This window comes from Anolis sagrei, chromosome 3, assembly GCF_037176765.1.
Source record: "Anolis sagrei isolate rAnoSag1 chromosome 3, rAnoSag1.mat, whole genome shotgun sequence".
NCBI lineage: Eukaryota > Metazoa > Chordata > Lepidosauria > Squamata > Dactyloidae > Anolis > Anolis sagrei.
Window position 1 is genome coordinate 166,136,185 of NC_090023.1, and position 20,904 is coordinate 166,157,088.

Below are 20,904 nucleotides of genomic sequence, written 5' to 3' on the forward strand. Positions count from 1 at the left end.
GGCATGATAGCCATGTATAAATATGTGAGAGGAAGCCATAGGGAGGAGGGAGCAAGCTTGTTTTCTGCTTCCCTGGAGACCAGGAAGTGGAACAATGGCTTCAAACTACAAGAAAGGAGATTCCATCTGAACATTAGGAAGAACTTCCTGACTGTGAGAGCCGTTCAGCAGTGGAACTCTCTCTGCCCCGGAGTGTGGTGGAGGCTCCTTCTTTGGAAGCTTTTAAACAGAGGCTGGATGGCCATCTGTCAGGGGTATTTTGAATGCAATATTCTTGCTTCTTGGCAGAGGGTTGGACTGGATGGCCCATGAGGTCTCTTCCAACTCTTTGATTCTATGATTCTATGTTCTGGGTTCAAGACTAAGATCATTATGAGTTGCATAAAAATTACTGTTTGGGGGCTACAACTTCCAGGAATATCCAGTCCAAAAAAGTAACCTTGCTGAGCTCTGGAACTAGGAACAACTATGCAAGGAAAAACAAGGTATACAGATTCACTGTTGTTACATTTATTTATTTATTTATTTACATCATTTCTATCCCGCCCATATCATCCCGGAGGCGGCATTTCATCAAGACAGCTTAGACTTGTTGCTGACATGTAAAAGAGCGCCTTGGTCTTGCATATTCAGGGCTATGGCCTCCTTGGGTCAATCTATCCATCTCTAAACTCCTGCTCGGCCCCACAGCCATTGTCCTGTGGGGTCCTGCAGGGTTTAGTATTGTCCCCCATGTTGTTTAACATCTACATGAAGCCGCTGGGTGAGATCATCTAGAGTTTTGGAGTTCGATGTCATCTGTACGCAGATGACATCCAACTCTATCACTCATTTCCACCAGATGCTAAGGAGGCTGTCCAAGTCTGGCCGCTGTGACGGTCTGGATGAGGGCGAGCAAATTGAAGTTGAATCCAGACAAGACAGAGGTCCTCCTGGTCAGTCGCAAGGCCAAACAGGGTATAGGGTGACAACCTGTGCTGGATGGGGTTACACTTCCCTTGAAGGCACAAGATCGCAGCTTGGGGGTCCTCCTGGACTCATCACTGAGCCTGGAATCCCTGGTTGCAGCAGTGGCCAGGGGAGCTTTCACACAGTTAAAACTTGTGTGCCAGTTGCGCCCGTATCTTGGGAAGTCTGACTTGGCCACGGTGGTCCACGCTCTCCTTACATCTAGGACAGACTACTGCAACACACTCTATGTGGGGTTGCCTTTGAAGACTGCTTGGAAGCTTCAAATAGTCCAATGAGAGGCAGCCAGGTTAATAACTGGGGTGGCATACAGGGAGCATACAACTCCCATGTTACGCCAGCTCCATTGGCTACCAGTTTTCTACCGGGCACAATTCAAAGTGCTGGCTTTGGCCTATAAAGCCCGACCTACCTGTCCGAACGCGTCTCCTCCTATGAACCAGTTAGGATATTAAGATCATCTGGGGAGGCCTGCTCTCGATCCCACCGGCTTCACAAGCACGCCTGGCGGGGATGAGAGACAGGGCCTTCTCAGTGGTGGCCCCTCGGCTGTGGAACGCTCTTCCTGCAGATATTAGATCGACCCCCTCCTTGCTGGCATTCCGAAGGAAAGTAAAGACCTGGCTGTTTGAACAGGCATTCGACTAAGCAGTGTGATTGATTGACTGACTATCGGAACACGGAATAATGGATAACGAGTTTGGATTCTGATTACATTGATGAGACCTGATAGATTAGTTATATTGATGTAGTGATGTATTGATGCTGATGTTTAATGGCTTGTGATGCTATTGCTTTTAAATGCTTAATTGATTTTGTATTGTGAATACCTAAATTGTTGTAAACTGCTCTGAGTCGCCTAAGGGCTGAGAAGAGCAGTATACAAATAAAGTAAATAAATAAATAATAAATAAATAAATGACCATAGCCCAAATTACCTGTCCGAATGCATCTCTCCCTATGAACCATCATGGAGATGAAGATCCTCCAGGGAGGCCCTGCTTTCCATCCCGCCATTGTCACAGGCACGATTGGTGTGCACAAGAGACAGGGCCTTCTCGGTGATTGCTCCCCGGCTATAGAACTCCCTTCCTGGTGAGATCAGGTCGACCCCCTCCCTCCTGTCCTTTAGAAGGATGGTAAAAACTTGGCTGTGGGACCAAGCTTTCAGGACAGGGCAATAAAGCAGCAATAGGAAAGATTACCAGGCCAATTAGATTTGACGTGGATGATTAGGACAGTTTTAAATTGTGTGTTTTAATATTTTGGTAAATGTTTTTAATGTTTATGGATGTATATAAGAATTTGTGTCCCGGCACTGAATGTTTGACATATATATCCTATGAGTCACTTTCAGGGTGAGAAGGGCGAAATATAAATGTTTTAAATAAATAAATAAGGCTTCCTGTTTTCCTGCTGCTTTCAGCTTAACTGAGCATGATTGTCTTTTCAGTGAATCATGTCAACTCATGATGTGTCCAAAAACATAAGGGCCTACCTGCGATTCTACTGTATAGCCTGTTAACTCAGCTAGTTGCATCATCTCTTGAAATGTGATTGTCATCTAGCACTTTCGTGTCAATGTTGTTGTGCCAGTATCCACAGCTTCTTTCTAACTGAAGCTGGCTGAGCAAAATTAAATCTTTTTTTCTTTTAAAGAAATTCAATCAGAAGAAAAATCCCTATAGAAACAGAAATTAACAGAATTAGCAACAGATGCTGAAACAGCAAATGCCTGATGCCAGCTGACATCCCTTACTCCCCACTTTATGTTTCTCTTTCTTGCTTTTCCCTGAGACCATTTAGAAAACTAATCTGGATGCCAATTGGTGTTTCTAGAAACATATGTGTACAAGATGTCAGTGCCACAATCTGTTCCATTTTGGACGAACGTTCATGTTTTCCTGCAAATACTTCAGCACACATGGGTTAGGAGGCATGTTTTGTGCCAGGTAAATTGTGTGCAGACCATCTGGCTAATGCAAAAGCAATCTCACACCCCTTTTACTGGATCCTGACTACAACTAAATCACGATGTAGCAATTGATGCAGCATTGCTTTGATTTTTACACATCTCACTCCTAGACTTAAAAGAAAACCTGTGCAGGGCCCACCAGTCTAGCAATGCATTTGAGCAGTTTCTTTATCAGTGAGGTAGTATATCCAATATGCAGTGGAAAGTTGTAGTTGGAAGTGATCCCCCCCCCCCCCAGGACTCTGTAAAAAATCAATGAATTCATAGTTTTGCCAAGGACACCAGGCTGCAATGGTCACATAATCCCCTATCTCTACCCCATGAGGGAACCTAAGGCTTTTTCCATGGACCCACATGGCAATGCCCCTGTAACCCAAACTTTATGCACAGTCATATGCAACACTAAAGCAGCATCACTTTGTTGTTGAGCAATTTAGAATGGCTCTGGATAGAGAGGCCCAAGCCATTGTGGGTTATCTGGTGAGAAAGAAAAGCCAGTATTCCAGAATAAATCTCACCAAGTTGAAGAGAAAGCCACCAAGGTTTTATTTCATTCCAGCTGGAAAAGGATGATGATGGCAGTAGCCTGCCAAAGAATCGACATGCCCATTGGGCAAAGAGATACAATATTTATAGCCTTCAGATTCAAAAGATGCAGGATTTTTTTCTGCCATGTAGTACCAATAGGTAAATGTTGGACCCAATCCAGAGGGCAATCATTGTGCCAGTTCTTCCACAGGTGACCTTCACTTTATTCAGACCATTTCCAAGAGCCATTCTACTCAGAATAACCGAGCTCTCAAACCCTGAATTGCTTCAAATTTAAAAAATCGGTGAGAATAGGGAAAGTCTCTCTTTGGTTTGCTTCTTTTCTTCAAACATACAAGCATACCACCAACAATCAGGTAGTACAATGGCCAGTCGAAAGGCCGAAGAGGGCATAGGGTTACAGCCTGTGTTGGATGGGGTTACACTCCCCCTGAAGACGCAGGTTTGCAGCTTGGGTGTGATCCTGGACTCATCGCTGAGCTTGGAACCCCAGGTTTCAGCGGTGACCAGGGGAGCATTTGCTCAGTTAAAACTTGTGTGCCAGCTGCGCCCGCCCATACTTGGGGAAGTCTGCCTTGGCCACGGTAGTCCACGCTCTGGTTACATCCCGTATAGACTACTGCAATGCTCTCTACATGGGGCGGCCTTTGAAGACTGTTCAGAAGCTTCAATTGGTCCAACGGACAGCAGCCAGGTTGTTAACAGAAACGGCACTCAGGGAGCCCACAATTCCTCAGTTGCCCCCGCTCCACTGGCAGCCAGTTTGCTACCAGGCACAATTCAAAGTTCTGGCTTTAGCTTTTAAAGCCCTAAATGGTTCTAGCTCCATTTACCTGTCTGAACGCATCTCTTCCTATGAACCATCTAGGTGTTTAAGATCATCTAGAGAGGCCCTGCTTTCAGTCCCACCTTCTTTGCAGATGCGATTGGTGGGAAGGAAGTCAGGGCCTTCTCAGTGGTGGCCCCCGGCTATGGAACGCCCTCCCTAGGGATATTAGATTGGCCCCCTCCCTCCTGACATTTCAAAATAGAGTTAAGACCTGGCTGTTCAAGCAGGCATTTGCAGACACAGTATAACTGATTATTATTTTTTTGTCGTGTCAGGTGTGACTTGAGAAACTGCAAGTCGCTTCTGGTGTGAGAGAATTGGCCGTCTACAAGGATGTTGCTCAGAGGATGCCCAGATGTTTTGATGTTTTATCTGGAAGGCTTCTCTCATGTCCCCGCATGAGGAGCTGGAGCTGATAGAGGGAGCTCATCTGCGCTCTCCCCAGAATCGAACCTGCGACCTGTCAGTCTTCAGTCCTGCCGGCATAGGGGTTTAACCCACTGTGCCACCGGGAGCTCCAGTATAACTGATTAACACTCATGGAATGACAGGACGATGCAATGGAAAATGATTTCAATGATGAGACGCTGAGAACTGTATTTTATTATTGTTTATTGTTATTGTTTTTATATGGTTTATACTATATGTAATTGTTTTTGACTGTATTTTATCTTGTGGGGCATTGATTGCCAAATGTAAACAGCCTCAAGTCACCTCCGGCCTGAGAGGGACGGTATACAAGTATAGTAAATAAATAAATAAATAAATACAAATGTATTTTTTTTATTTGACTTGTATACCGCTACTCCCAATTTGGCTCGCAGTAGATTAAAACAATACAATTAACTTTAAAATACAATAAAATAAGAACAGACATAGTCCTGAGTTATTCACCCATCGAAAGCTTGTCGGAAGAGAAAGGTTTTACAAGCTCTCCGAAAAGTAAATAGGTCTCGGATAGATCGGGTTTCAACTGGCAAGGCATTCCATAAATAAGGGGCCACAATCGAGAAGGCTCTCTGCCTAGTAGAGGACAGATAAGTCCGGATGTTGGGGACTTCAAGCAAATTTTGATCTTCGGACCGAAGTAATCTCTGGGGTTGGTAGGGGGATAAGCGGGCCCTTAGGCACGCCGGCCCCAGACCATATAAGGCCTTAAAGGTTAGTACCAGCACCTTGAAAGTAATCCGGTACTCAATTGGTAGCCAGTGCAGCTGTTGTAGAATTGGGGTGATACGACACCTTGCCGGTACCCCGGCAAGAAGACGAGCCACCGCATTTTGCATCAGCTTCAGTTTCCGGATGACTGACAAAGGATCACTGACAATGTACAGGGCGTTACAGTAGTTAAGCCTCGAGATGACCGTCGCCTGGATCACTGTAGCCAGGTCGTTCCTAGATAGAAAGGGAGCCAATCGCCTAGCCTGACGTAGATGGAAAAACGCAGATCTGCTCACAGCAGAGACCTGGGCCTCCATTGTGAACAGAGGGTCCAGTAAGACACCAAGACTTTTTACAGAAGGTGATGGACGTAGTGTCTCGCCATCCAGGGTAGGCAGCTGGATCTCCCTCCCACTCAGACGGCCCAGCCAAAGGATCTCCGTCTTCGCTGGGTTCACCCTCAACCTGCTGGCACGCAACCATCCAGAGGTAAGGTATACAAGTATAGTAAATAAATAAATAAATAAATACAAACGTCACCCAAATTCTGATGTTTGGACTTCAGCTCACAGAATCCCTGATCACTGGCCAAGGCAGCCGAGGCTTCTGGGCAGGCCCGTAGCCAGGATTTCGATTCGGGGGGGGGGGGGGGGGATTTCAGGTTGGGCTGAGTTTTGGGGGGGGGGTGAGTCTGAGTGAAAGAGGGTCTACCCTAGCAAACCTTTTGTATTGTTGCCCCAATACCCCCATGCATATGGGATATATTGAGTATGGTGATCATCTCATGATATGAATAAACATAACAGTTTAAATAATGCACCAGTAAGGCCTTTTCGCGAACCACCATGAGAATTTCGGGGGGGGGGGGGGCTGAAGTCCCTCAACCCCCCAACCCCCCCCCCCCCCCCCCGGCTACATGCCTGCTTCTGGGAATTGAAGTCCAAAATACCAGACTAGTGTTTGGAAATCAGTAATGTAGTATATGACCATAACCGAACCTGCACCAAATATTGATTCTGAAAATGCAGCGTCATTCCTAGGAGCTGTTATACATTCTCTTAGTTGTTATGCAAGAGTTACACACATTTTAAAGGGTACATTGTTCTGGGTTTTGATTTGATTTATACTTTGTTGACCAGCTAATCCAGTTTTAGCCAACCTATATACCTCCAGGGAAATAATCCTTTTTCAAAGGCTCTCAATCTAAACCTATACAGAAATACATCACTGCCATCTTTGTTTATACCACGACACAATAGAAGTTGAAAGCAAAGACACAAAAGGAATTCAGGGCAACCTAAAGCTCTCCCTCCATGGGCCCTCCTTGAAAGCTTTAGTTCAGCCAAGTGGAGACACCTGCTGTTTATCATGGCAACTTCACTAACAATGCATCAAAGGTTCAGAAAGTTGAAATTAGCTGCACCTTGCCTTTCAGGTTTTTTTAATACTGCTAGGAGGAAAAAAGTATGACACATCAAAGTCTCTGGGAATCTAATCCACTCAGGACAGGTTCTTTTCTAAATTTAGCATGTGTCCCAAAGCACAGCAAGATGAGTAATTATTTAAATTGTATTTATTCAAAATAGACAACACAGATCCACTGTATATATATATAAATTGAGTGATCAAAGAAATTTCAGTTGAATCACCATCTGCCTTTCAACTGCAGAATTAATTTTTAAATGTGCACATTGCAAAGACTTTAATATATGGTTTGTGTGGGGCTTTTTAAAAAGTCTGATGGAAGTGGGGATCACTTAGGTCCCAAGCCTAAATGAAACAACATCAAAATAATGCTCTGTCTCCTGTCTTTGATTATTCTGTTATTGCCAGCATTTACTCTGAAATCTTTTGGAGACTCAGGGACCTATAATATCATTTTGTTTATATTAGAAATAGATATTTTGGTGTTGCATGGAAAGATCCAACATGGTGCACTGGTTATAGCCTCAGGTTAGGTGAAGGATATACAGGGTGCATCTGTTGTTGTTCATTCGTTCAGTTGCTTCTGACTCTTCGTGACCTCATGGACCAGCCTACGCCAGAGCTCCCTGTCGGCTGTCACCACCCCCAGCTCCTTCAAGGTCAAGCCACTCACTTCAAGGATGACATCCATCCATCTTGCCCTTGGTCGGCCCCTCTTCCCTTTCCTTCCATTTTCCCCACCATAATTGTCTTCTCTAAGCTTTCCTGTCTTCTCATGATGTGGCCAAAGTTCATCTACACTGTAGAATTAATCATGGCTTTCACTAATACGCCCAGGACTTACTCCTGGAGCATAGATGGTCATAAAATTGAACAAGTTACATCCTTCAAATATCTAGGTGTAGTTTTCCAACCTAATGGTAGCAGAAGAGCTCATGGGGATCAAGTATCCAACATCGCACAGGGGAGCTCAATTGCCATTCTTAAATATCTCAGGACAAGATATTCACACCGGCAGCGCTCAAGCTGTTTGAAGCCAAGCCATTAGCCCAACTCTTGTATGGTGCTCAGCTGGGCCCCTTCCCCAGTTTTGCCCCATTAGAGGTGGTCCAAGTTTCTGAGATCGGCCTTGCAGGTACCTAAATGTGTTTCTAATGCCACCCTGCGACTAGAGACGGGTTTTATGAGAGTGGAGGCCAGGGTGTGGGTGGCCATACTTAACCTCTGGCTCAGACTGTCCCGTGCACCCCTTGGCCTTGCCCCACTAACCATGGAGGATGACTTCCAATCCACATGGTAGCAGGCGGTAGCATCCAAAATCTCCTCGTTGGGATTTTCTCCAGGTCTACTATTAGCTATGGATTAAAATCAAGCCAAAGCACTTATTAAACAACGTATCACAGACACAGAGTGCCAACTAGATCTGGCCTCGGCTCCAACCTTCCTTATCAGTGAAGACAGCAGATACCTTGCCTCCCCTATGGCATATTTAACATACTTAGAGGTTCCTATTCATCGAAGGGCTTTCACCCTGGCCCGATGCCACGCTCTCCCATCAGCTGTACTTGAAGGCACTACCGGAAGATCCCTTTCCCAGAGAGACTCTGCCCCTGTGACTCAGGTCATGTAGAAACAATAGAACATGTGCTCCTCCAGTGCCCGTTCTACAGGGATATCCGTGCCAGGCTTATCTTACCTCTGATAGACAAGCACCCAGGCCATTCAGGACAATTTTATACCTCCCTGCTACTTGCAGATACTAATTCAGCTACAACTTACAGTGCTGCAAAGTTCTGTGCAGCAGCATACAAAATCCGCCAGGGAATGACTAGTTCCAAAAGTCAACTGTGTGTCCAGTAATCTTCTTCCCTGAATCTACAATTTGGTGATGGATCTGGGCATTGTATGTTTTTACCCTGTTTCCCCTTCTGCTCCCTCACCCATATTGTGTTTTTAGTAGTTATATTTATATTTTTAATGTACCAAACATGCCAGGTTTGTATGGAAATGTGACACTATTTCCTGTGCTGGTCAATGACCGAAATAAATGTTTTGATTTGATTTGTAGAATTAATGCATTTTGATGCCACTTTAACTACCATGGCTCAATTCTGTGGAATAATAATAATGTGGATTATCAATGATGATGATAATAATAATGTGGATTGTAATAATAATAATAATAATAATAATAGTGTGGATTGTCGATGTTGCAATCACAGGCAACAGCAGGATTGAAGAGAAACAACTGGAAAAGATGACACAATATGAGGATTTAAAGATCGAACTGCAAAGACTCTGGAACAAGCCAGTCAAGGTGGTCCCAGTGGAGATCAGCACACTGGGTGCAGTGCCTAAAGACCTTGGACTGCACTTAAACACAATTGGTGCTGACAAGATTACCATCTGCCAGCTGCAAAAGGCCACCCTACTGCGATCTGCACGCTTTATTTGCCGATACATCATACAGTCCTAGACACTTGGGAAGTGTCCGACGTGTGATCCAATACAACAGCCAGCAGAGTGATCTTGTTTGCTGTGGACTCATCTTGTTGTGTTTCAAATAATAATAATAATAATAACAACAACAACAACAACAGGCAGAGAAAGCCAAAGACTCCTAGGGTTCCATACCATTGAGCCAGGGCAGTTAAATGTATCAAGACGCATTGATTCACTTTAGGAACTGCACCCACTGATTCTACAGTGTAGATTAGGGGTCCTCAAACTTTTTAAACAGAGGGCCAGGTCACAGTCCCTCAAACTGTTGGAGAGCCGGATTATAATTTGAAAAAAATGAATGAATTCCTATGCACACTGTACATATCTTATTTGTAGTGCAAAAACACTTAAAAACAATAGAATAATTAAAATGAAGAACAATTTTAACAGATATAAACTTATTAGTATTTCAATGGAAAGTGTTGGTCTGCTTTTGCCTGATGAGATACGATTGTTGTTGTTGTTGTTGTTGTTGTTGTTGTTGTTGTGTGCTTTCAAGTTGTTTCAGACTTAGGTTGACCCTGAGCGAGGGCTCAGTAAATGACCTTGGAGGGCTGTATTTGGCCCCCGGGCCTTAGTTTGAGGACCCCTGGTGTAGATAGAATCATAGAATCATAGAATCAAAGAGTTGGAAGAGACCTCATGGGACATCCAGTCCAACCCCCTGCCAAGAAGCAGGAATATTGCATTCAAATCACCCCTGACAGATGGTCATCCAGCCTCTGTTTAAAAGCTTCCAAAGAAGGAGCCTCCACCACACTCCGGGGCAGAGAGTTCCACTGCTGAACGGCTCTCACAGTCAGGACATTCTTCCTCATGTTCAGATGTACCTTTTCATACATAGATCAATTAGCTTTAACCAATTGGATAATTAGGGGCCCTCCCACACAGCCATATAACCCAGATAATCCACAATATCGGCTTTGAACTGGATTATCTGAGTCCACACTGCCATATATCCAGTTCTGTGTTGATTTTATACAGCTGTGTGGGAGGGGCCTAGGTCATAGAGCTATCCTATACAAGTTTACTCAAAAGTATGTCCCAAAGGGAATGGATGACTTCTGGCTAAGTATATATCGCAGCGCAGACTAAAACATGTATTGCCTTATTTCAGGGGTCCTCAAACTAAGGCCTGAGGGCCGTATAGAATAATAGAATCATAGAATCAAAGAGTTGGAAGAGACCTCATGGGCCATCCAGTCCAACCCCCCTGCCAAGAAGCAGGAATATTGCATTCAAATCACCCCTGACAGATGGCCATCCAGCCTCTGTTTAAAAGCTTCCAAAGAAGGAGCCTCCACCACACTCCGGGGCAGAGAGTTCCACTGCTGAATGGCTTTCACAGCCAGGAAGTTCTTTCTCATGTTCAGATGGAGTCTCCTCTCTTGTAGTTTGAAGCCATTGTTCCGCGTCCTAGTCTCCAAAGAAACAGAAAACAAGCTTGCTCCCTCCTCCCTGTGGCTTCCTCTCACATATTTATACATGGCTATCATATCTCCTCTCATCCTTCTCTTCTTCAAACTAAACATGCCCAGCTCCTTAAGCCACTCCTCACAGGGCTTGTTCTCCAGACCCTTGATCATTTTAGTCGCCTCTCCAAGGTCATTTGCCCTCCAAGGTCATTTGCCCGGCCCTTGCTCAGGGTCAACCTGAGTCTGAAATTACTTGAAAGCACACATCAACATCAACCATCCTATCTCATCAGCCAAAATCAGGCCCACACTTCCCATTGAAATACTAATAAATTTATATTTGTTAAAATTGTTCTTCATTTTAATTATTGTATTGTTTTTATGTGTTTTTGGCACTACAAATCAGATATATGCAGTGTGCATAGGAATTCATTGATTTATTTATTTTTTCGAATTATAATCTGGCCCTCCAACAGTTAGTTTGTTTATTTATTTCTTTATTTATTTATTTATTTGGCTTGTATACCACTACTCCCAATTTGGCTCAGAGCAGTTTACAGCAGTAGATTAAAATAATACAATTAACTAAAACAAGAGCAGACATAGTCCCGAGTTATTCACCCATCAAAAGCTTGAGGGACTGTGACCTGGCCCTCTGTTTAAAAAGTTTGAGGACCCCTGCCTTATTTGGTCAGGAATTAAGACATAGTGCTAATTTTGTGTAATACATCTTTTGTAATACTTCATAAGTAGCTTGCGTAACGTGAAAGAGAGAGAGGAATTTATATAAGGCCAAAAGAACATTAAAGTTCTACTACAAAGGAAAATATTGCAGCTGCCAAGACCCGATTAGTCATAAAACCCACAGCATTATCTGGATCCATCAATGCCTTCCTTTTAATTACTAATCTAACAAGAAAGACATCAAAGATGCCTTTTGATATATACATAGTTAGAGACATATCCTGTGAGTAAGGATTATATGCGGAACTGTTCAGTTAAAACATTGAGGACATGATTTTTTAAAAAACAAAACACAAACAGATTTGTGAAAATGCACATTTTCCTTTGCTCTAAAGTTCACAGTTTAGGGTCACACTCCATTATATTAACTGGCACTAAGTTCATGCATTCCTAAATTGCCATGTAATCTAAAACCTTGTTGTCAGCTGCTCAGAATTGGAAAGTCCCCTGAAACAATTGCAACGATTCTAGGCAGGAGAACAGAACTTGTTTGTCTTACTGTAAAAATATCCTTCACGCCGATCATCTCCCTTCTTACTGTGCAAAACGATAACGGTTAAAAATAAAGTCTGTATTCCCTTTTGAAGTAGTCATTCTCTCCCAATCTGCTCTTTGCTTACTTTGGGACAAAAGATTTCATTACATCGCCCTTCCAAAAAAAAAAAGAACACCACCAAAAAACGTTCAAAACAGGCAAAAGCCTCGGTGTAAAATTCTATTGCTTTCCTTCCTGTAGAGACTTGACTGTAAATTGCCGAGCCAAAGTTATCTTACAGAGATTTCATTGTCATATCTACTTACATCATCTTAATGCGATTTTATTTTTACTTTGTCAGAGTCGTATTAATGGAAATGTGTTCTTGATGTCAAACAGGCCTCCTTTTTTATGCAAAACAGGATTCAGCTGACTCTAATAAAAACAGCTTGCAATGTACTCAACGGTTACAGTAATAGGCTGAATATAGTTTTGTTTTGTTTCCCAAGTCAAGACTGTGTCAAAGAGCACTAAAAGGAGATTTCTCCGTTCTTTTTTCTTTTTTTTTGTTCCCTCGGTACAATAATTGCTTGGGTGGGGTTACATTATGATCTCTAAATGAATAGTATCGCTTAGAACAAACACTTCTTGTATCTTTTATCTTCCCCTTGCGTACAGAGCTCAGCTTTTTTTTTTCTTTTGAAAAACGCCAAAGCTACTTTTCCAGATAAGTCATCAAAATGTTTCCAAAGTATTTTAACTGCCAGATTAACTATATCTGGAAAACAAAGAAAGATTGCTTACATTCTTGGAGCAGAAAGCCTGCCAATGTGTAGCAACAAGCAACAAATTAATTTCTTTTGCAACCATGGCTGGGCAGCGGTGGGGCAGGAGGGAGAGCGCATTCAAAACAGTAGGCTTTGATTTAAAGGAAAAGCAATTTATTTCCAGAAAAAGAGGGGGAGTTACTAAGGCTTGTTTTAAGAGAAAAAATTAGAAACAGTTTTCCTGAAAGATAGCTTATCGATGGGTTGTCCTGTCTACCTGCAAGGGTTGTGCTGTCTACCTCAACCCATTACGCAAAGTAAGCATTTGCAGTATAGTTGATTTTGCCCAGGGGCGCTCTTGAGGTGCTCTTGGGGGAAAATAGACCTTGACATATGTGAGTTGTAGTTACTGGGATGTATCGTTCACCTACAATCAAAGAGCATTCTGAACTTCACCAATGATGGAATTGAACCAAATATGGCACACAGAACTCCCACAATGAACAGAAAATATATATCACTGATTGGTTGGGGGGGGGGATACTGTTTGCTTACCATTGAAAATTACCTAGAGCCGCCTCTGTCTACCTGATTTCGTTGTGTGGCCACAGAGTGTTGGTTCCCTTCTCGAACACAACAACAACAACAACAACAACAACAACAACAACAACAACAACAACAATAATAATAAGTCCTAGACACTTGGGAAGTGCCCGACATGTGGTCCAATTCAACAGCCAGCAGAGTGTCTGCTGTGGACTCATTTTGTTGTGTTTCTAATAATAATAATAATAATAATAATAATCTTTATTTATATCCCACCATCATCTCAAGCAGCTTACATGAGGCGAAGCCCAATGATACATTACAGCAACATAAAATATAAACAGCAAAGGAATGCTTGCAGAGGGTTCTCATGGGAATGGCCTTCCAATTGTGCTTCCATTTAGTCACCTGTGTGTCCATGGCTACATTTGTTTACAGCCCTTATCAGCTGTTTCAGGATTTTAAAATGAGAAAGTGTACTGGAGCAGTCCACACCAATGTGTAGGAATGAAGTCACATGTTTTCCTTGACTGCAGGGATATAGAGTGATGCAAATATGCAAATTTTCCAACTGAAATCAGGTTTTAAGCACATCTTTTAACACATGTTTTTCTGCTGTTAATGTGAATCAATGCACATTTTCATTAAACATCAAGTTTGGTTCAATTCCATCATTGGTGGGGTTCAGAATGTGCTTTGATTGTAGGTGAACTATAAATCCCAGCAACTACAACTCCCAAATGATAAAATCATTTTTTTGAGTGAAGGACATACATTGGGTGTCTTGTGTCCAAAATTGGTGTCAATTCGTTCAGTGGTTTTTGAGTTCTGTTAATCCCACAAACATTACATTTTTATTTATATAGCTATAGGGTTGCGTGGAAGGGTCCCCAGAAACATTCACAACAGTGATTCCCAAACTCTAGTGCTCCAAGGGTTTTCCACTCCAGCTCCCAGAAGGCTCAGCTGACTTGGCCAAGGATCAGGAATTCTGGGAACTGAAGTCCAAAACACCTAGAGGACTAGAGAACGAAAAACACTGTTCTAAAATAAGCTAAGATTCCGCTCCAGATGCCCATGGGCTCTTCAGTAAATAATCAGTGTTCCCCGAAGGTAGGATGTTTTGGAAAATACTGCCCTGGAGGACAAAGGAGATGATTGTATATTTACCCTTTCGAGGGGAAAAATCTGTGATGCAAATATATTCCATTAATTATGGGTCACAATGACCTTCTGGCAATTTCTGAAATCTATGATTGCTAATAATTCCCCCGCCCCTTCTAATTCTGCTTTCACCCCAGAGCCTAATCTGTTTCAGGTTAAGGATTGTTTATGTCAGCAATGTTCAGGCTACAGAACTCCAAAATGCTTTTAATAAATTTATCAACTGGAAAATATTGCAAACATTTCATTTCCTTTGATATAGACACAAGCGCCTTCCTCCCCAACCCTCCCCCCCCCCCCTCGACTACATTGCAAATTCCTGCTTCTATGAATCACTCTAAGTCATATTTGCTTTAACTTTCCTGTGGTTTGACAAACAGACTTTATATGGCTGGACTTCAAAGATGGGAGAAATAAAGGTTGGAAATGCGATAGGAGGCATCTATTATTAGGCAGAAAACTTTAGAACACTTTGCATTATAAACCTTTAAACATGATTTTTTTTTTTTAAAGGATATGCCTCGCATTTTCACTCACTTTGGCATTAATCACAGAGGACTGTTTAGAACAGAAATACTTTCCATGAACCACATTTGGCTCAAATTTCTCCCTCTAATATTTAATTTAGATGGGGGGGGGGGGGGAGAGTAACATTATAATAGGCTTCTCGTATGTCAGAACTGAAATACTCTACTTGATGTTTCTTTCAGTCGAAAATGAATGTTTTAGCATGATCCTACTCCCAAAGTACTTATAGGGTAAGGGAGGGGGAGGGCACTGATAAAATCTTCATTTTGAATAGGAAGTGAAGGCAGGCAGAGGAATGCTTGCAGCCCACTCCTGACATCAAATGAATTTTAAAAAAATAAGCTGAATGTGTGCTTCAAAGAATTTATTAGCTTCATCCAGAGTTGCGTACATGGCAGGAATGTTAATTGTAAAAATCTGCAATGTAGCATTTCTGGTAAGCAGAAGAACAGCATTTAACAAAGATCACATTTGCACACTTTTCTCCTGCTCCCAGCAACACCGTTTCTGCTTTTGTTTGTATTTGCTGGGTCTGTTTGGCCAAGAATATACTTGCCCAAATCAAATTAGTCTGGTGTGAGATGGAGGTCTTTAGAGAATTAAGAAACTGCTGCTAAGCTGATGTGTTCCTTTAGGGACGCAATTTAACATTGGTAACATTTTGTTCTTTGGTTTGTGCGCTAATGCAGCAGATCAAGAGTTCGCTGAAAGCATATTAACAGTCAGATCAAAATAAGCAATGTTTCAAAACATGGAACTTACAGTTCTTACTCTGCTCAAAGGAGGAGGAGGAGGAGAGCAGGAAAGTGTTGATGCCTAGAAGCAAAGTGGCAAGAAAAATATACTGCTTGCTTCACCTACAACAATGAAACATTATATTAGCACATTATGTCGCCAACGTTTAACTTGCTTTGTTTTGTTCATTCACGTCTGTTTCATAATTAATTGGGGATAATTTTAATGGTTTGTAACTAGCTTTGGTGTGCCAGCTGAGCTGTGATGGCATAAATCTATATAAATAAAAATATAAGGTTCGTTTGTGGGATTGACATAACTCAAAAAACCACTGGACGAATTGACACCAAATTTGGACACAATACAGCTATCAGGCCAACGAGTGACCATCACTCATAAAAAAGCCAAAAAAAAACCCAACACAAAAAGAAGCTACAGTGCATGCGCAAAAATGACTCCCCCAGCAAACAAAACACACTATAGCATATCCACACTCTCTTCCAGACGACAGCTCCCAGCATCCCCAAGACCAGGCCTTTTAGGAGAGGAGGATGGTCCAAATGCACTGCCTCCAAGATACAAGCTTTCCTCTCCTTGGATTTCTTTGAGAGCATCCCAATCCCTGCATATTCCCAATTTCCTACTCCTGGACTGCAACTCCCAGCAATCCTCCAGATAGATAGATTACATAGAGATAGATAGATAGATAGATAGATAGATAGATAGATAGATAGATAGATCAGGAGGGCTGCTGGGAGTTGCAGTCCAAGAATAGGTAGAGAAGGAAAAAAGGGAAGAAAGAGGAAGGGGAAAGTAAAGGGGAGGAGGAAGAAGGGGCGGCTCAAGCCATTACGCAAAGTAAGCCTTTGCAGTATACTTGATTTTGCCCAGGGGAGCTCTTCAGGCGCTCTTGGGGGAAAATAGACCTTGACATATGCGAGTTGTAGTTACTGGGATGTATAGTTCACCTACAATCAAAGAGCATTCTGAACTCCAAGAATGATGGAATTGAACCAAATATGGCACACAGAACTCCCACAATGAACAGAAAATATATATCAGTGATTGGTTGGGGGGAGGGCGCCAAAATATTGTTTGCTTACAGTTGAAAATTACCTAGGGCCGCCTCTGGGAGGAAGAGAAGAGAAAGAGAAGGAAGGAAGGAGAGAAAGAAAGGGAAAGAAGGAAAGAGGGAGGGAGGGAAGGTAGAGATAACAAAAGGGAAATAAAAAAGGAGAGAGGAAGAGAAGGAAGGAAGGAGAAAAGAAAAGAAAATAAGGGAAAGGAAGGAAGGAAAGAAAGGAGAGAAAGAGGGAGGGAAGCTTGGCCACAGCAATGCGTGGCGGGTACAGCTAGTGATCAATAAAAGATAAGAGGTATACTTGAACATCACTAATAAATAGGGTTTTTTTACTTCCTACATTTCAGTTTTCTCTGATGAGACCAAGCTTAGGCCCCTTCAACACTGCCATATGGACTTCAGATTATCTACTTTGAACTGGAATATATGGCAGTTTAGACTCAGATAATCCAGTTCAAAGCAGATAATGTGGATTATCTGATTTGATAATCTGGATTATATGGCAGTGTAGAAGGGGCCTGAGTCAGTATTCTCTTGCTGGGGAAGCATCTACACTGTAGAATTAATGCCGTTTGGCACAAATTTAACTGCCTCGGCTTAATAAAATGGAATCTTGGGATTTGTAGTTTGGTGAATCACCAGAACCCTTTGTCTGAAAAAGCTAAAGACCTTGTGAAACTACAGTGAGAAACAATGTAGAGCTGTCCCAGTGAAAATTTGAATTGCATATCCTGCATATTGGGGTTGGAAAAGGGCACTTTGTGAGAATCTAGAGGAGCTGATTGCAGCAAAAGCAGACTTGGAGGACCAACTAATACCAGAATTGCATTTTACCCATCTCTGTTCTAGATAGGATATAACAATCTCCACATCAAAGTAAGTTCTCTCTCTTCATTTATCCTTTGGAATGAATGCTGCTGCTTGTATGGACACACATCCCCCAGATGTTGGTGAACTCCATTTCTTATCAATTCCAGTCAAAATGGCCAGTGATCAAGACGGGGACTTGCCATTTCCCACCACTGGAAGGGCATAGGTTCCCTACACCTATTTCAAGATTATACTTCTTGGAGTTTCTAACGACTCTAAGCTTGTGTTAAACATGTTTGGTTACAGTTCTGAACTACTTGCATTTCAAACACCTTAACGCAGTAACATGGTGCTATTTCCATATTTATCTCCACAATATCCCTATAAGATACAGCAATTGATCCAAGATCACACCATTATTTCATATCATAAAAGGGCAAAAGTGCTGGGGTCAGAAGGAAATTGCAGCCACACACACACCCCATTCTTTGGAGACTGTATCCTGGTGAAAATGGTAATCACTAATCAGACATGTTCTTCTATCACTTGTTGTCACTATTGCTGATGAGTTGAGGAAGAAAAAGTGAGTGTGGGGCTGATAGGTGTTGGAGAAACTGGCATATTTTGGGATGAAACTGAACAAAAATCGGGAGTGGAGGATTTTATGGACTGACAGAGGACAGTTGTTTGAGGGGGCAACATGTTCAAGAGGCTGCAGGGACTTGAACCAAGGTCTTCTCAATCCTATTTGAACACTTTTAATCACTTTGTATTTCTAGGTGCAAAGATTACTGCAGATGCAGACTGTAGCCAGGAAATCAGAAGACGCTTACTTCTTGGGAGGAGAGCAATGTCCAGTCTCGATAAAATAGTGAAGAGTAGAGACATCAGACTGGCAACAAAGATCCGCCTAGTCAAAGCCATGGTATTCCCTGTAGTAACCTACGGATGTGAGAGCTGGACCTTAGGGAAGGCTGAGCGAAGGAAGATCGATGCTTTTGAGCTGTGGTGTTGGAGGAAAGTGCTGAGAGTGCCTTGGACTGCGAGAAGATCCAACCAGTCCATCCTCCAGGAAATAAAGCCCGACTGCTCACTGGAGGGAAAGATACTAGAGACAAAGCTGAAGTACTTTGGCCACATCATGAGGAGACAGGAAAGCCTAGAGAAGACAATAATGCTGGGGAAAGTAGAAGGCAAAAGGAAGAGGGGCCGACCAAGGGCAAGATGGATGGATGGCATCCTTGAAGTGACTGGACTGACCTTGAGGGAGCTGGGGGTGGTAACGGCCGACAGGGAGCTCTGGCGTAGGCTGGTCCATGAGGTCACGAAGAGTCGGAGACGACTGAACGAATGAACAACAACAACAAATCACTATATTGGAGTTTGTGTGCATTGGATAGGAGAAGTGTTTTTCATCTACTTAACAAATGGATCCCTGTTTCGTATATGGCGGAACCGCCCACCTTACCTGCCTCATTAGAATTTGGACTATGAGAAAATGAAATTGGTTGAATAGATAGTGTAACATATGAAGACAGACAGGATACAACACAGAGCAGACTCTATTATTTGTAGCATTGCAGTCATATCCATCCAGTCAGATCACACGCAGCCCTACCATTAGGCAGAGTTCTCAGGCAGAAGCTCTTCGGAAGTGGCGACAATATATTGGAAAAGAAAACTGTCTGCTACATGGTCTTCCATGCTATCTACTGGCCTGTGGACTTTGGGTGTAGGCCAAAATGCTGTCCCATTACCACAGTGGAAGAAAAAAAACCTGCCATTTATTTGGCTGTTTATGTAGAGCAGGGGTCCTCAAACTTTTTAAACAGAGGGCCAGGTCACAGTCCCTCAAAGTATTGGAGAGCCGGATTATAATTTGAAAAAAGCATGAATGAGTTCCTATGCACACTGCACATATCTTATTTGTAGTGCAAAAAACACTTTAAAACAATACAAAAATTAAAATTAAGAACAATTCTAACAAATATAAACGTATTAGTATTTTAGTGGGAAGTGTGGGTCTGTTTTTGGCTGATGAGGTAGGATTCTTGTTGTTGTTGTTGTTGTGTGCTTTCAAGTCATTTGAGACTTAGGTTGACCCTGAGCGAGGGCCGGGTAAATAATCTTGGAGGGCCGTATCTGGCCCCCGGGCCATAGTTTGAGGACCCCTGATGTAGAGTAACACATATACTGTAGGGCTGTATTTAGTTTGATCAGCTAAAAATGATATGGGAAGGGGGTTCCATCTTGTTCCTTGATCTTTTGACAATGTGATATCTGGAGTGAGACATGTATCAGGCTTCTGGTGTAACAAATACAGTCAGCCCTCCATAGCTACAGATTCAATAATTCACAACTTGAAATTACAGTACAACTTCTGTATCCTTGGGTGATATGCTCCAACTGGCCAACACACATTTTGGTGTCTCACTTTAAACTTGTTTCTGTGTTTATTTAACCTGTTGATTCCAAAAATGGCACCAGTTTCCCCTATCAGCTCTAGTTTTTGAGATACAGAACATATGTCATATACCAGTCACCATCTGCTCACTCACAGAAGATGATGATGACTGTATCTAAGAAACTAGAAGTGATGCAGTCTATACAATTCAATTTTCTGAATGAGCACCCCAAATAATTTCAGAAAAAGGGACCAAGAAATAATAATAATAATAATAATAATAATAATAATAATAATAATAATAATCTTTATTTATAACCCGCCACCATCTCCCTAGAGGGGATTCAGGGTGGCTAACATGAGGCCAAGCCCAAAATAATACAACATAGTTAAAACGCAAAATAACAAAAAATACATCATAACACAAATATGAAATAGCAAATGAAATCAACAATATGAAATAGCATAAAATCAGACACAAATGTATGAGGTAAAAAAATTAAAAAGTTAAAACCCTGGGTGAGATACGGATAAAAATGCATTTATAAGAGAGGAGCCCAACAGGGAGGAGCAATGGGATTTGGCCTTTATAGGGGGAAAATTGTTGCCATTATGCTGTGTTAAACCTGAGCTAAAAACATAGCATTGAATACCACTGGAAGACCTAGAGAAGCCCACAAACACTTCTGAGTGAGAAATATGTAGTTTTGAAATGTAAGTAAATTCAAGACAGATATTGACAAGCTGGAATGTGTCCAGAGGAGGGCGACTAAAATGATCAAAGGTCTGGAGAACAAGCCCTATGAGGAGCGGCTTAGGGAACTG